The following is a 16,904-nucleotide window of genomic DNA, read 5'->3' as shown; positions in this document are numbered from 1 at the left end:
AATTGCAACCTGTCTTCATTGCTTACTAAAGTTGACTATATTGATTCATATTTTTCCTCCTTCTTGTCTGATATAAAAATTTTGCAGTAAGTAAATATTAAAAATATAATATACAAAACATATGTTAAATCATGTATTACTTATAATTTACATTTGTGTCAAAGGATTACTAAATTTCTTCCATGGTGTATTTCATAAAAGAGGTGATATTGGCAAGATCTTGTTTAAATGGCTTGCTAATACAAGAAGCAGATCATTTAAAATGGACGTTACATCTTTATAGGATGTTAGAAATGAAGACATTACTTCAAAATGTAGGTAATTATTGCCTCCTCTTTTATCAGTGCTATTTTCTGAGATATTATCATAAGAGAGCACTTTAGTATTAAGCAGGGCCTTCGAGTGGCAATAAATCAGTCCAACTGAGTCATCATTGTCTAAGGCATCTGAACTACTGCAATGTTGCGGATCCGACCGAGAGTGTGAAATCACTTGACCCTTGGCATTAACCTTTGCTGAATGAATAGACACTGCTTTCCACATCAAGGAACAAAGCAGAAGACTATTGATTAAACACCACATTCACTTGATATTAAATACTGGCTGAACTCACTTCTTGCTTCCAGTTCGAAAGGGAGAAACCCAGAGAGTTGCTGAGTCTCACGAGAATGGATGTTTGTGATTCAGAGCAATGTTTTTCCTGCCAAGTACTTCTTTTCTCCTTTGATCAATAACTAGCAGCCATGATCAGCCATGAGTATGTATTGTCAATTCCGACCTGTGTCTTTTATCACCTAAGGTGAGAGGTCACAGTGCTATGACTAAGACTTCAGTTCTAAGCATGGATTGTTCCCTGACTTCAATATCTCTTTGAAAAAGCAATTTATTTTATCTGTTGCTCATGAGTCATTGTTTTGACAGTTGATTTGACTACATTAGTAAAATACATGACTTTTCTAAAATTCTTTGGTTTAATCACTCTTTTTGCAGATGTAGAAGAAATCATAAAAAAGTATGTTTTAGGATATATGATTGTAGTTAAAGTATTGTAGTTTAGTAAATTTCTCAAGTTAGAAGAAAGCATAAGCTTTGGAAGAGAGTATAGCAATACCTATGAGAATAAAGGGAACAAGAAAAGATGTTTTACCGGAAATCTCAAGCTAATTAACTTCTAAAACATTGCTTGTCCTGCACAATTGACAAGAGTTTGACAGTTTCTTTGTAGACCTATTTTATCCAGAAGAACATGTGTTATTGGCAGATAAATCATTTCAAGGAAGTAAAGTTAAATTTTAGCCACAGATAAGAAAATTACTTTTTAAATTTAAATAGTTTTTATGTGCTCACATAACTAGAATTTATTGTAGGGAGCATCATAATAGCTATAAGTTCTTTCTTTCCTCTCCAAGGTTTCATATCATTTTGGACCCAGGATTTTACACCAGTAAAATTCTATAAATAATTGTTTTCATTGCTAAAGGTTTTAACTGGCTTGTGTTCAACACCAAAAATTCCAGATCAGTTGGTTGCGATTCTGTCATGGTTGAGCAAAGATCATTTCTTGCCCTGAATAATAGGAAGTATTTCCTCTAAGGACATAATGATATAATTTAATACACTCACAGTCTCACACAGTTTGCAGTTTTTGAAAGGGAGTATTAGAAGACCGGGGAAAGTTGATAAAATGAATCATGCTGCTAAACTTAATGGTCAATCCTTTTGCTTTGATGCTTTCTATAGGATGTGTAGCCCCTGAAATCTTTCTTTGAAAGCTACTGAAGCTGTGAAAAATATGAACCGTGTTCTATCTAAACACCATTTTGGTTATGTATCATATAGTTCCTTTTCTTTACTACTGAGGACATTTGTATAGAAGTCATTTTAGGTCACTATTATCTTGAGCATAGACATGCTGTATGTACACAAGAACCTTGAACTTGACTTGGAGGTAGCTACGTACAATTTACTCGACTGATATAATACAGTACCAGCTTGTTCTGTGCATGGAAAATATGATAGACAATCATTTGCAAATAGTAATATTTTAAAGTTATATTTAATGAAAACGTTTAATGAGAATTCTTGGCTTTGAAGTACCAAATAAATGATCTTTGTTCTGCTGTGAAGGAGATACTTTTGTGATATTTGAGACTAATCAGACTGAATAGAGGAGTGTCTGGGTCAAGGTCGCATGGCAAGTCTGTGACATAGCTGTGATTTGAATCCATGGAACACATACTGCAGACTCTTGATAATCTCTGTGGTGTCTGTATGTTATTTCTAAAGGGAGATTATTGTAAAATGAGGCGGGTGAGATACAATAAAATGATAAATAATTACAATTTATTGTAACAGAAATATTGGAATATTCTCATTCAAAATTGGAAGAATAAGGAGGCAAAAGAGAGAAAGAGGAAAGAGAAGAAAAACAAGGGAAAAATACTTTTGGTTCTGCCGTACAGATTTAGAAAAGACTCAGATAAGCATCTCACTTAAGACACATGCAAAAAAAGTGTTTATGCTAACAGAGATGAGTTCATAATTAAAAAAAGATTTTTATTGTTCTTTTTAATTAAAAGAATAAATAGGTTCTCATTCACATCTCTGCCAGATTAATTGCCCCCTTCCCTGTCCCTGTCTTTAAAAATAATTCAGAGGTGCTTTAGAATGTACTTAGATCAGCTGAAGAGCAAATCTTTCTGCTGTTAAAGGTGAGTTCCAGATGGGCTGTTTATGAAACTTCATTGTTTCTGGATTAAGAACAAACATTCCAGTGGGATTTTTGGAAAAGTTGAGATAATAAAGGCTCCAAAAGTATCTGCCACAGGTAGATTATTCAAAATTGATCTTTTCTGAGGTTTGACAAGTTTCTCATTTTTATCTGCTGCCTCACGAGAAACTTCTTTTTAAAAGTTCCCTGTAACAGTTCACATCTAAAAAGGATGGCTCTCAAGATGTTCATAGCCCTGAACATAAGTCTGTCTCTAGCCTGGTCAGGTATCTTTTTAGTGTGAGTTTTTTGTTTCCTTGAATTAACAGAAGACTTTGGAATTGATACATGTTGTTAAATCTTTGCTTGGGATCTAGTAAAACCCCATGTAGTTTATCTGACACAGTAGAGTTTATCTTTGTACATTTGTCATTCCTCATAAAAGATATCGACCAGAATTTTTGTGACTTTGACCAGCAGAAAACCTTAGCCGACACACTCAAGGATGAAATGCAGTCAGCGGAAATGGAAACGCTTCAACCCTGCCCCTGTGGCAAGAACGGCTTCCCGTTAGACAATCTGGTCAGATTCTTTATGGACCCAAAGGGAGCTGCATGTGCTGGGCATTGCGTTCATGTTTTTCTTGACCTACGTGCTCCTTAGAGCTCCATCCTAAGGCAGCTGCTTGTGTAAAACCTCTCAGAAGTATTCATCATTGATCTAGCCATAATCACACTGATCTGTTGGCTTTTCACTAAACTTTACTTAAGTGAAAACTAACCCTCTTCTTCCTGTATGGGGTTATGATTGACTGTATGTCCTTTGAATGGTGTGAAGATGCTGGCTGCGAAACTAGAACACTGCTTTTAAATGTCTTTAAAAGAAGGAAGGAAAAACGTGTCCCCTCGACCACTATAGAGCAAGATAAAAAAAATAATGATGGTGCACACTGCATTGTCCATGTCGACCTTTTGAGAATCTTTTTACAACATCTCAGCAGCTTGAAAAAAACTTTTCTCTCCTCCTGCCTACATTTATTTACTCCCAAATTATCTTCTAAAACAAGCATTTTACAAGGATGCATTCTAATTTATTGTTGCACGCATGCTACACACACTATTTATTGAGAATTCCTTAAATAGTCAGTTTCCTGGATGGCAAATAGAGTCCACTACCCACCTGAGATATGTGGAATCAGGATAGTTGGAGAAAAGGAAAAAGAAACATAGGCCCATGAGGACATGAAAGGGGGTTAGCAAATAAGACCATTAGGAAAGTATTGGTCTGAGATGTCAGATGGAATGACCTTCCCACATAACTTAGAATCTGCGGACTGGGTGTATGAAATTAAGCTTTACCAATACATAGGTAATAAGGTCTAAAATACTTAATAACGAAAGCTATGTTAAGTGTCTTTATGGGGGCAGAGTTGACTTCAGATGCTAAGCTTTCACTCTATGCAGCTATAATTTCACGACACGAGGGGAGTCTAAGCACTTAGTAATATTTGTGGGCCTCAGTCATTTCTCCCAGTACTCTCTGGACATGTATATAATTTTCCACAACTAATAGCTTATTCTTTTATAAAGAATGGTAATGGGGATGGGTAATTATCACCTAGTTGCTTAGGGCTGTACTTTCGTGTATGCAAGAGCAGACCTCTTGCTTCACCTTTCAAAATAACATTCGTAAACATCACAGTGCACCCAGAGCAGCTGAATGGGGGCGTGTGTGCTGACCCAGAATATCAGTGCAGCCAGCCAGCCAGCAACACTGTGAAATACTTTCCGTTTTTCACATTGCATATCTTTTATGTGAAAACACACACACACACACTCACACAATGGCAGCTTTAGTCAAAACATAGCTCTACTTAAGAATTAATATTTGCAGTCATGAATTCTTTTCACATGTTATCTTAGTTCTAAAATTAGTGATAATAAGATATGGTGGTTAAATAAGCAAATATTTTTTAGAAATTTTGGTTTCTTTAGATTATTTATTTTTCCTTATTTTGTTCTCATTGTATTATAAAGGTGGTTGTTAAAAAATTCTTTCTAGTTGGGTCTAAGAATGGTCCACTTTGGTATAATTAAAGGCTGATGAGTCATTCACCATTGTCTCCAGGTTAGTTTAATAAGTAGGATACAGTGACTGTGGAATTGTGATCAATAGCCTTTGATCTATTGACACAAAGGAATATTCTTAGCAGCAAATTAGTCTGTTATGTAATAAGCAACTGTGGGTCTTGTTAAGGGAAAAGTTTTATACCATAATGCAAGAAATGAAATCTGATATCCAGAGTAGAATGAAAACTTTTAGAGAACTTTGAGACGTATTTTAAGATATTTGCTAAGAATCTGGAGACTGACTTTAGCACAGAACTGTTGTCTTCCATTCCTCCAGAGTTCAAACTGGAGTTCAAATTTAATGCTCTTTAGTTCAATTTGGTTTGGTAAAAAATTTCCTTTTATGATTTTTAGAATGGCCATTATTCTCAAATCAGGTTACCAAATGTTGTTAAATTAGGCAGTAGCATTATCTGTTTAGAATTAACGTGAGGCCACATCCTTCTTGATTTATAGTATTTATTCTAGAAGATTTACGGAATGTATTATTGTCATGAGCGTGAGTATTAAGGACTATGAAACCATTACTGGCAAAGAGCTTATCACAAGATATTCAGTACAAAGGGATATCTGATGCTTATCAACCTGTTTTAAAGAACTTTAAATTAAAAAAAAATGTCTTGAGATTTTGTGTGAGAGACAGCCTTCAAGATAAGTTTGGGCAGTCCCTATTTGGAAAGAAATTTAAACCTCACTGTCAAATGGCATTTTCATCCATTTGAGAAGTTATTTTATCCATTGAAAGGGACCCTATTTCAGATGTACAATCCATCAGGTCAGTTCAGTCACTCAGTCGTGTCCAACTCTTTGTGACCCTCATGGAATGTAGCACACCAGGCTTCCCTGTCCATCACCAACTCCCAGAGCTTGCTCAAACTTAAGTCCATCGAGTCGGTGATGCCATCCAACCATCTCATCCTCTGTTGTCCCCTTCTCCTCCTGCCTTTAATCTTTCCAGGCATCAGGGTCTTTTCCAATGAGTCAGTTCTTTGCATCAGGTGGCCAAAGTATTAGGGTTTCAGCTTCAGCATCAGTCCTTCCAATGAATATTCAGGGCTGATTTCTGTTAGGATTGACTGGTTGGATCTCCTTGCTGTCCAAGGGACTTTCAAGAGTGTTCTCCAACACCACAGTTGAAAAGCATCAATTCTTCAGCGCTCAGCTTTCTTTACAGTCCAACTCTCACATCCATACATGACTACTGGGAAAACCATAGCTTTGACAGGATGGACCTTTGTTGGCAAAGTAATGTCTCTGCTTTTAATATGCTATCTAGGTTGGTCATAAGTTTTCTTCCAAGGAGTAAGCATCTTTTAATTTCATGGCTGCAATCACCACCTGCAGTGATTTTGGAGCCCAGAAAATAAAGTCTCTCACTGTTTCCATTGTTTCCCCATCTACTTGCCATGAAGTGATTGGACTGGATGCCATGATCTTAGTTTTCTGAATGTTGAACTTGAAGCCAACTTTTTCACTCTCCTCTTTCACTTTCTTCAAGAGTCTCTTTAGTTCTTCTTCACTTCCTGCCATAAGGTGGTGGGATCTGCATATCTGAGGTTATTGATATTTCTCCAAGGAATCTTGATTCCAGCTGTGCTTCATCCAGCCCAGCGTTTCTCATGATGTACTCTGCATATAAGTTAAATAAACAGGGTGACAATATACAGCCTTGATGTATTCCTTTCCCAATTTGGAACCAGTATGTTGTTCCATGTCCAGTTCTAACTGTTGCTTTTTGACCTGCATACAGATTTCTCAGGAGGCAGGTCAGGTGGTCTGGTATTCCTATCTCTTGAAGAATTTTTCACAGTTTGTTGTAATCCACACAGTCAAAGGCTTTGGTGTAATGAATAAAGCAGGAGTGTACGTTTTTTCTGGAACTCGCTTGCTTTTCCTATGATCCAGCGGATGTTGGCAATTTGATCTCTGGTTCCTCTGCCTTTTCTAAATCCAGCTTAAACATCTGGAAGTTCACTGTTCATGTGTTGTTGAAGCCCAGTTTGGAGAATTTTGAGCATTCCTTTGCTAGCATGTGAGATGAGTGCAATTGTGCTGTAGTTTGAACATTCTTTGGCATTCATTGCCTTTCTTTGGGAGAACGATCCATATCTTAGCCCATATCACACTTGATTATAATTGCGTTCCATCTCTCCCTCTAGCCTGTGATTCCATGAGAGAAAAGAAGAGTAGGCCCATCAGTAAAATTGAATTCTAGTCTGAGAAATTGGATGTTTGTATATACCCTTGGCATCTTTGCTTTAACTTCAGCCAACTAGGCAAAGGAAGCCCCAGAATGTTAGACATTTTTTAAACGTGTAAGTGTAACATTGAACTTTCTTTTCATTGTATAATACCTTTACCATTCTCAGCTAGTTTTATCATAGAGTCATTGTTAAATGTCTCCACCAGGAAAGATCTCTTTTTTAAGACATTCATTGAAGAAATAACAACTTCCTACTAACAAAAATAAAGCATACATTAACAATATGAGGCAGAAGGCAATGGCACCCCACTCCAGTACTCTTGCCTGGAAAATCACATGGATGGAGGAGCCTGGTAGGCTGCAGTCCATGGGGCCGCTAAGAGTCAGACCCGACTGAGTGACTTCACTTTCACTTTTCACTTTCATGCACTGGAGAAGGAAATGGCAACCCACTCCAGTGTTCTTGCCTGGAGAATCCCAGGGACGGGGCAGCCTGGTGGGCTGCCATCGATGGAGTCACACAGAGTCGGACACGACTGAGGTGACTTAGCAGCAGCAGCAGCAACAATATGAGGGGCTCTAATCAAATTTAATACATAAGCTATACATATAGTTTTAAACAAGTGAAGTTGTATTCTTTAAGGCATTAACAGTGTTTGTCCTAAAGAATCCTTTGTGAACTTTTACAGGTGCTATACACCACTTTTGATGGCTATCATAGCTTGGTCCTGAGATCTGGTCTCCTTGCTTACAAATTAACCAGTTTTCTTTGGCACGTAGGATAAGAAATGTGACATTGACTTTGGAATTTTGATCAATAGCCTTTGATCTTAGAATCCTTTGTCTTGTTGCAAGTGATAACTGGCACAAGGAACACTTTCTGTCTGCAAGAAGAAATATAAAGGATTTGGAGTTAGAGAAAAATAGATCTCTAATCAGCCAATTTTACTATGTTAAGTAAAGGCTAGGAAGAAAACACACATCCCCTTTATCAAGGCTTGTTACGGGGAGAATAGTGTAGACAGGGCTCTGTATTTTAAAACTTTAGATATGAAACAAAACTTTCCTTTAATGAACCCAGTCTTATATGACCAAATGTTATTTCATAGTTGCCCTCTGAAGTTCTGCCTAGAAAAATGAATTGTCTAGTAGGAGATTAAATCTTCCAGGATGAAATGATAATATCAGGCATATTAGACCTATTTCAAAAATCAGAGTGAAAAATATGAATGACAAATTTGATGTCAAGAATGCTAGATTGCAAGTGAAGGGTCGCATAGCTTACAAGATATCTCTAGATAGATCTACCTTCAAGAAAATAAACTTATAGTAGTACTTTATCCCAGCATTTGTAAGTTTAATTCATTTTGTGCTGTGCTGTCCTGTGCTTAGTTGCTCAGTTGTGTCTGAGTCTTTGTGACCCCATGGACTGTAGCACACCAGACTCCTCTCTCCACGGGGATTCTCCAGTCAGGAAATACTTGACTGGGTTGCCATGCCCTTCTCTAGGAGATTGTCCCAACCCTAGAATCAAACCCAGGTCTCCTGCAGTGCAGGTGGATTCTTTACCTTCTGAGCCATCAGCAAAGCCCATGAATACTGGAGTAGGTGGCCTCTCCCTTCTCCAGGGGATCTTCCTGACCCAGAAATCAAACTGAGGTCTCCTGCATTGCAGGCAGATTCTTTACAAGCTGAGCTACCAGGGAAGCCCTCATTTAAGGCAGGCTAGGCGAAGTTATGATGTTCATTGATTTAGGTTATCAGGTGCATTTTTGATTTATGATATTTTCAGCTTGCTGCTGCTGCTGCTTACAATGGCTTTATTGAGACATAACCTCATTGTCAGTTGAGGAAGACTCGTGTGTGTGTGTGTGTGTGTGTGTGTGTGATTTAAGTATATATCCTATGAATAATTAGTTAACACATGAAGCACTTTACTTGGCAATGCATTCACTAAAAGTCACCTCCATGCCTGAAGCTACAACAAACCTTTTCACTTTTTTTTTTACTTCACCACCAACAAAAGATTTACTAATAGTTGACTCTACTCCATAACCTCTCCAGCATTTATTGTTTGTAGATTTTTTGGTGATGGTCATTTTGACTTGTGTGAAGTGATATCTCATTTTAGTTTTGATTTGCATTTCTCTAATAATTAGTAATGTTGAGCATCTTTTCATGTGCCTCTTGGCCACCTGTGTATCTTCTTTTTAGAAATGTCTATTTAGGTCTTGCATCCATGTTTTTGATTGAGTTGTTTGTTCTTTTGATTTTGAGCTGCCTGAGCTTTTTGTATATTTTGTAGATTAATTTTTTGTCAGCTGTTTCATTTGCAAATATTGTCTCCCATTCTGAGTGTTGGATGCTGCTGCTGCTGCTAAGTTGATTCAGTTGTGTCCGACTCTGTGCGACCCCATAGACAGCAGCCTACCAGGCTCCCCCGTCCCTGGGATTCTCCAGGCAAGAACACTGGAGTGGGTGGCCATTTCCTCCTCCAATGCATGAAAGTGAAAAGTGAAAGTGAAGTTGCTCAGTCATGTCTGACTCGTAGCGACCCCATGAACTGCAGCCTACCAGGCTCCTCCATCCATGGGATTTTCCAGGCAAGAGTACTGGAGTGGGGTGCCATTGCCTTCTCTGGAGTGTTGGATAGGTGACTTTAAAAATGATTACTCATTCATGAAATAAGCCATCTTTAATGTATGTGGACTCTCTAGAAATATTCACGCTTATCTCTGTCCTTGCATGATTAGAGTCTAAGAATCTAGTGACTTTAGTAGCCTTTTTTTTTTTTTCTGTTTCCCATTCCTTTTGGAATGGCACTCTAGGCCTGGGATTTTGAATAATTCTATGTTTAGACACGTATGGAGGGCCTCACTGACTTAATCCAACTTTAAATATAGTTGAATCCTGCTGCTAGAATATTTACTTGTCTCTGATGATCCTTTCATGCATGGTGTGGTTTGTTTTCATTGTTGTTTAGTCACTGAGTGTGTCTGACTCTTTTGCGACCACATGTAGCCCACCAGCCTCCTCTGCCCATGTGATTTTTCAAGTAAGAATTCTGAAGTGGGTTGTCATTTCTTCCTCCAGGGGATCTTCCTGACCCAGGGATTGAACCCCAAGCTCCTGCTGCATCTTCTGCATTGCAGGTGGATTCTTTGCCACTGAGCCACCAGAGAAGCCCATAGTGTGGTTAGAGCACCTAAAAGGAATAGGAATTGAAGTTTTGTTGCACTCATAGAAAAGGCTGTATCAGTTCAGTTCAGTCGCTCAGTCGTGTCCGACTCTTTGCGACCCTTAGACTGCAGCATGCCAGGCCTCCCTGTCCATCACCAACTCCTGGAACTTGCTCAAACTCATGTCCATCTAGTTGGTGATGCCATCCAATCATCTCACCCTCTGTTGTCCCCTTCTCCTCCTGCCCTCAATCCTTCCCAGCATCAGAGTCTTTTCCAATGAGTTCGGTTCTTCCAATCAGGTGGCCAAAGTATTGGAGTGTCAGCTTCAGCATTAGTCCTTCCAATGAATATTCAGGACTAATTTCCTTTATGATGGACTGGTTGGATCTTCTTGCAGTCCAAGGGACTCTCAAGAGTCTTCTCCAACACCACAGTTCAAAAGCATCAATTCTTCGGCACTCAGCCTTCTTCACAGTCCAGCTCTCACATCCATACATGACCCAGGAAAAACCATAGCTTTGACTAGAAGGACCTTTGTTGGCAAAGTAATGTCTCTGCTTTTCAGTATGCTGTCTTGGTTGGTTGTATAATTATGAACAAAATAAAATGCATCTGTGGCAAATTTTGATCTCAACCTCACAATGTTGTAAGAGGTTTAGCTTTCACTTACCTATAGCTATTGGAGGCCAAAGATATTTACAGCAAAGTATCTAGTAATTGTGACTGACCATATTTGTCTAGGTTAGTTCACAATGACAAAGTGAAAAAGTCCCATTTGGAGTGAGAAGAAGGGAGCCCATGGCAGTCACGTGGTTCTGCAGTGTTTGAGTCTAATCTGAGGTAGGGGTGGCACTTCCTGTCTTAGCAGCTGCTCGTCCTGTTTCCTCTTTGTGAGGAGCTTCGATGCCCATTGTCACGATGGCCACGTCTGATCCAGATTGCAGAGGGTGAGCCCGCTTGGTGGTCACTTGCATTTCCTGTGCTGCAGATAGGGAGGTCTGGGGACTGCTTTGCCCAGTGCATAGTCACAAGCAGTTCTTGGCCAGCTTGTTTATTTCCTAGTTCAGTTCCCTACAGATCTTATTTGGAATTCAGTCTGTTTTTATTAACACCTATGAAGAAACACAGCCAAAGATCCTGCCTGGATGTAGCCTTAAACCCAATAATTTTGGGGACTGGCCTCCATGCTCTGTCCTTTTCTCCTGTATTTAAGAGACACAACCGTGAAGCCGGTTGGAACAACAGGATGCTGTGGCGAGGCTGTTCCTTCAACTTCGCTGGACTACACTTGTTCCCATTGTTCAGCAGAACACTCTTAAGGGAGTGTGCTGCCTGACAGCATTTAGGACATAATTGTTTCTATTTCCAAGCCTACCATTTTTGAATAATCTTTTAATTTTAGAACACTCTTAAATTTATTGAGAAATTATGAAGGTAGTACACAGAATTCCCATATACCTGGTAACCAGGTTTTCCTGTTTTTAACTTTTTACATTAACATGGCACATTTCCTTAGTTAAGAATCTTGATCATGATTAGTATCTGCACATTTATTCAGATGACCATTTTTCTGTTCCCGGATCTCATCCAGGATACTGCATTGTATTATTTATTTATTGCAGTTTTGCTTATTTTTGGTTGTGCTGGGTCTTCGTTGCTGCGTGGACCTTTCTTTAGCTGCGGTGAGCGGGACCACTCTCCAGTTGTGGACCACAGATTTTTCACTCTGGTGGCTTCTCCTGTTGTAGATTATCAGCTGTTGAGTGCAGGCTTTAGTAGTTGTGGTGGGTGGGCTCACTAGTTGCGGCTCAGCACGGGCTCCATAGCTGTGTTTTCATTCTCTTAACAGTGTCTTTTGCAGAGCAGAAGCCTTATACTTCAAGCTTACCACTTTTTTCTTTCCCACATTCTGCTTTTATCCTTGTATCTAAAAAGTCGTTATGAAATGAGTTGACTCAGGTGGCATGGATTTTTCTACTGTGTTCTAGACATTTTATAATTTGCATGTTAAAGTTAGTTCTGTGACTGTTTTGCATCACTTTTGGTGAAAGCTGTAAGATCTGGGTCTAGGTTTGTTCATTTATTTATTTATTTGTATTTGGAAATCCAGGTGTTTCAGCACTATTTGTTGAAAGTGACATGAAATGAAAGTCACTCAGTCGTGTCTGACTCTTTGCAACCCCATGGACTGTAGCTCATGGAGTTCTCCAGAACAGAATAGTGGAGTGGGTAGCCTTTCCCTTCTCCAGGGGATCTTCCCAACCCAGGGATCGAACCCAGGAAAAGACTATCTCTTTCCTGTTAAATTGCTTTGCATTTGTGTCTTTCTCAAAAAGCAATAGGATGTATTTGTATTGGTGTATCTCTGGATCTTCTATTGTCTTATTGATCTATGTGTATGTTTTTTTTGGCTAATATGTTGATGTCTTGATTATCATAGTTTTAGAAGTCTTCGAATTGAGTAGTGTGTGTCTTTCATCTTTGTTCTTCTTAAGTATTATGTTGGTTAACACAGATCTTTGGCCTTTCCATATAAATGTTAGAATCAGATTGTAGATATTCACAAAATAACTTGCTAGGTTTTTTGCTTAGGCTTGTGTTGAGCCTATAGATCAAATTGGAAAGAACTGACAACTTAGTAATATTATCTTTTGGCTTAAAGCTCAACATTCAGAAAACGAAGATCATGGCATCCGGTCCCACCACTTCATGGGAAATAGATGGGGAAACAGTGGAAACAGTGTCAGACTTTATTTTTCTGGGCTCCAAAATCACTACAGATGGTGACTTCAGCCATGAAATTAAAAGACGCTTACTCCTTGGAAGGAAAGTTATGACCAACCTAGATAGCATATTGAAAAGCAGAGACAGTACTTTGCCAACAAAGATTCGTCTAGTCAAGGCTATGGTTTTTCCTGTGGTCACGTATGGATGTGAGAGTTGGACTGTGAAGAAGGCCGAGCGCCGAAGAATTGATGCTTTTGAACTGTGGTGTTGGAGAAGTCTCTTGAGAGTCCCTTGGACTGCAAGGAGATCCAACCAGTCCATTCTGAAGGAGATCAGCCCTGGGATTTCTTTGGAAGGAATGATGCTAAAGCTGAAACTCCAGTACTTTGGCCACCTCATGCAAAGAGTTGACTCATTGGAAAAGACTCTGATGCTGGGAGGGATTGGGGGCAGGAGGAGAAGGGGACGACAGAGGATGAGATGGCTGGATGGCATCACTTACTCGATGGACGTGAGTCTCAGTGAACTCCGGAAGTTGGTGATAGACAGGGAGGCCTGGTGTGCTGTGATTCATGGGGTTGGCAAAGAGTTGGACACGACTGAGCGACTGATCTGATCTGATCTGATCCATGAACAAGAAACATCTCTCTATTTATAAAGATCTTTGGTTTTTCTTTTTTTTTTATAAGAATATTTAGTTTTCTTTCTATACATTTTGTCATATTGTTAGTTTTATATCTATGTGTTTAGTTTTGTGGTGCTAATGTAATGGTATTGTGTTTTTAATTTCACATTCCAATTATTGAAAATTGGCATATAAGAAAGCATATTAACTTTATATCCTACAATGTTGCTATAGTCATTTATTATCCAGGAGGTTTTTCTGTTGATTTTTGCGATTTTTTTTGCCTACAAAATCATGTCATCTGTGAACAAAGACCTTATTTCTTCCTTTCCAGTTTGTATACGTTTTATTTCCTTTTTTTTTTGTTTGTTTGTTTGTTTTACCTTAGCTGCTGCTGCTAAGTCGCTTCAGTGTCTGACTCTGTGCGACCCCATAGATGGCAGCCACCAGGGTCCCCCGTCCCTGGGATTCACCAGGCAAGAACACTGGAGTGGGTTGCCATTTCCTTCTCCAATGCGTGAAAGTGAAAAGTGAAAGTGAAGTCGCTCAGTTGTGTCCGACTCTTAGCGACCCCATAGATGGCAGCCTACCAGGCTCCTCTGCCCATGGGATTTTCCAGGCAAGAGTACTGGAGCGGGGTGCCATTGCCTTCTCTGTACCTTAGCTAGGGTTTGTTATATAGTGTTGAAGAGGAGTGGTGGTAGTTTGATCTTGTTTCTGTTTCTGATCTTAGAGGGAAATAAAGCATCTGTTTTTTCACCAGGAAGTAGGATGTTAGCTGTAGGTTTATTGTAGATGTTCTTCATCAAGTTTGGGAAGTTCCTTGCTCTTCCTAGTTTACTGAGCAGTTTTTATCAGGGGTGTGTGTGTGTGTGTGTGTGTGTGTGCACGTGCATGTTTGTTCAGTCATGTCTGACTCTTTGCAACCCCATGGACTGTAGCCCACCAGGCTCCTCTCTCCTTGGGATTCTCCAGGCAGGAGATACTGGAGCAAGGTGCTATTACTTACTCCATGGGATCTTCCTGACCCAGGGATCAAACTGACATCTCTTGTGTGTCCTGAAGTGGCAGGCAGATCCTTTATCACTGTGCCACCTGGGCAGCCTTTTGTTATCTCTTTATGTGAAAAAGAAAGGCTGGAGGGGGCCGGAAGGAGAGGAATGCCATTCCGTCCAGCTGTGATATCTGAGGTTATTGATATTTCTCCTGACAGTCTTGATTCCAGCTTGTGCTTCATCCAGCCCAGCATTGTGCAAGATGTACTCTGCATATAAGTTAAATAAGCAGGATGACATACACAGACTTGATGAACTCCTTTCCCAGTTTGGAACCAGTCCATTGTTCCATGTCCAGTTCTAACTTTGCTTCTTGACCTGCATACAGATTTCTCAGAAGGCTTGTAAAGTTGTCTGGTATTCCCATCTCTTTAGGAATTTTCCAGTTTGTTGTGATCCACACAGTCAAAGGCTCTAGCATAGTCACTGAAGCGTAAGTAGATGTTTTTCCGGATTTCTCTTGCTTTTTCTATTATCCAGTGAATGTTGGCAATTAGAATCAGGTAAAGTCTTTTCTTCTAGAAAGATGAGCTTTGTTATGCAGAATGCTTTGGGTATATCTTAAGATAGTTATAATAGGGCTTCCCTGGTGGCTCAGACGATAAAGCGCCCGCCTGCAATGCAGGAGACCCGGGTTCGATCCCTGGGTTCGGAAGATCCCCTGGAGGAGGAAATGGCAACCCACTCCAGTATTCTTACCTGGAGAATCCCATGGACAGAGGACCCTGATAGGCTACAGTCCATGGGGTCTCAAAGAGTTGGCCACAACTGAGCGACTTCACTTTCTTTCTTTCTTTGGGTATATCTTACAATGGTTATTGTAATAATTGCTCTCTCTCTCTGCTGTAACCAGGAAGGGATTTTTCTTTGATTTTCACCAGGAGAATCTAGTGGCATTCCTAGAGGTAAATCTCACAAAACTCTGGTGCTCTCCAAAGATTGAGGCCCCCCACCAAGAGTTCATGCAGCCATGAAATTTAAAACAAAAAATAACAAAAACTGCTTGCTCCTTGCAAGGCAAACTCTGACAAACCTAGACAGTATATTAAAAAGCAGAGATATTACTTTGCCAAAAAGGTCCATATAGTCAAAACTATGTTTTTTCCAGTAGTCATGTACAAATGTGAGAGCTGGTCCATAAAGAAGGCTGAGTGCCAAAGAATGGATTCTTTTGACTTGTGGTGCTGGAGAAGACTCTTGAGAGTCTCTTGGAAAGCAAGCAGATCAAACCAGTCAGTCTTAAAGGAAATCAGCCTTGAATATTCACTGGGAGGACTGAAGCTGAAGATCCAGTACTTTGGCCACCTGTTGCGAAGAACTGTCTCACTGGAAAAGAGCCTGATTCTGGGAAAGATTGAAGCAAAAGGAAAAGGGGATTACAGAGGATGAGACAGTTAGATAGCAGCACCTACTCTGTGGACATGAATTTGAGCAAACTCTGGGAGATAGTAGAGGACAGAGTGTGGTGTGCTACAGTCCTTGGGATGGCAGAGTCAAACACGACAGCAACTAAACAAGAACCACAAGGAACTTCTCATTTTCATGTTAGTCCATACTGCTGCTGCTAAGTCACTTCAGTCGTGTCCGACTCTGTGTGACCCCATAGACGGCAGCCCACCAGGCTCCCCTGTCCCTGGGATTCTCCAGGCAAGAACACTGGAGTGGGTTGCCATTTCCTTCTCCAATGCATGAAAGTGAAAAGTGAAAGTGAAGTCGCTCAGTCATGTCTGACCCTCAGCGACCCCATGGACTGCAGCCGTCCAGGCTCCTCCATCCATGGGATTTTCCAGGCAGGAGTACTGGAATGGGGTGCCATTGCCTTCTCCTAAGAGGATATTAATACCATTCTTATAACTAGAGATACAAGAAGAAAACTAAGCTTGGAAAGAAAATGATTTCTTTTCTAGACATACAGTAAATTTGGAGTTCTGGTGGAACACACAGATTGTTGTGCCCAAGAGAAGATGGGGAAATTGAAACTAGAGCTTTAGAGAGAGCTTGGTGTTGTGGCTGTGTGTTTATGAGTCAGACGCTGCAGGTGATAATCCAGCCTATGAAATAGCCCAGAGAGTAGAATGGTTTTGCATGTGGCAATAGAGGCAGAGAAGAAATGAGGGAGAAGGATGAATGAGTACTGACTATTAAGAACTATCTCCAAATCACACTATTTAATATTAAGGTTAATTATCAATTATTTGAAATGTTTAAATTATTGATGAAACTTTAATAACAAAAGTTGTTTTGGGTATATTATAGCTGTAATTTAAATTGTA

This window comes from Bos indicus x Bos taurus, chromosome 7, assembly GCF_003369695.1.
Source record: "Bos indicus x Bos taurus breed Angus x Brahman F1 hybrid chromosome 7, Bos_hybrid_MaternalHap_v2.0, whole genome shotgun sequence".
Taxonomy (NCBI): Eukaryota; Metazoa; Chordata; class Mammalia; order Artiodactyla; family Bovidae; genus Bos; species Bos indicus x Bos taurus.
The sequence above is the reverse complement of the archived record's forward strand: the minus strand, read 5'-3'. Positions refer to the sequence as shown.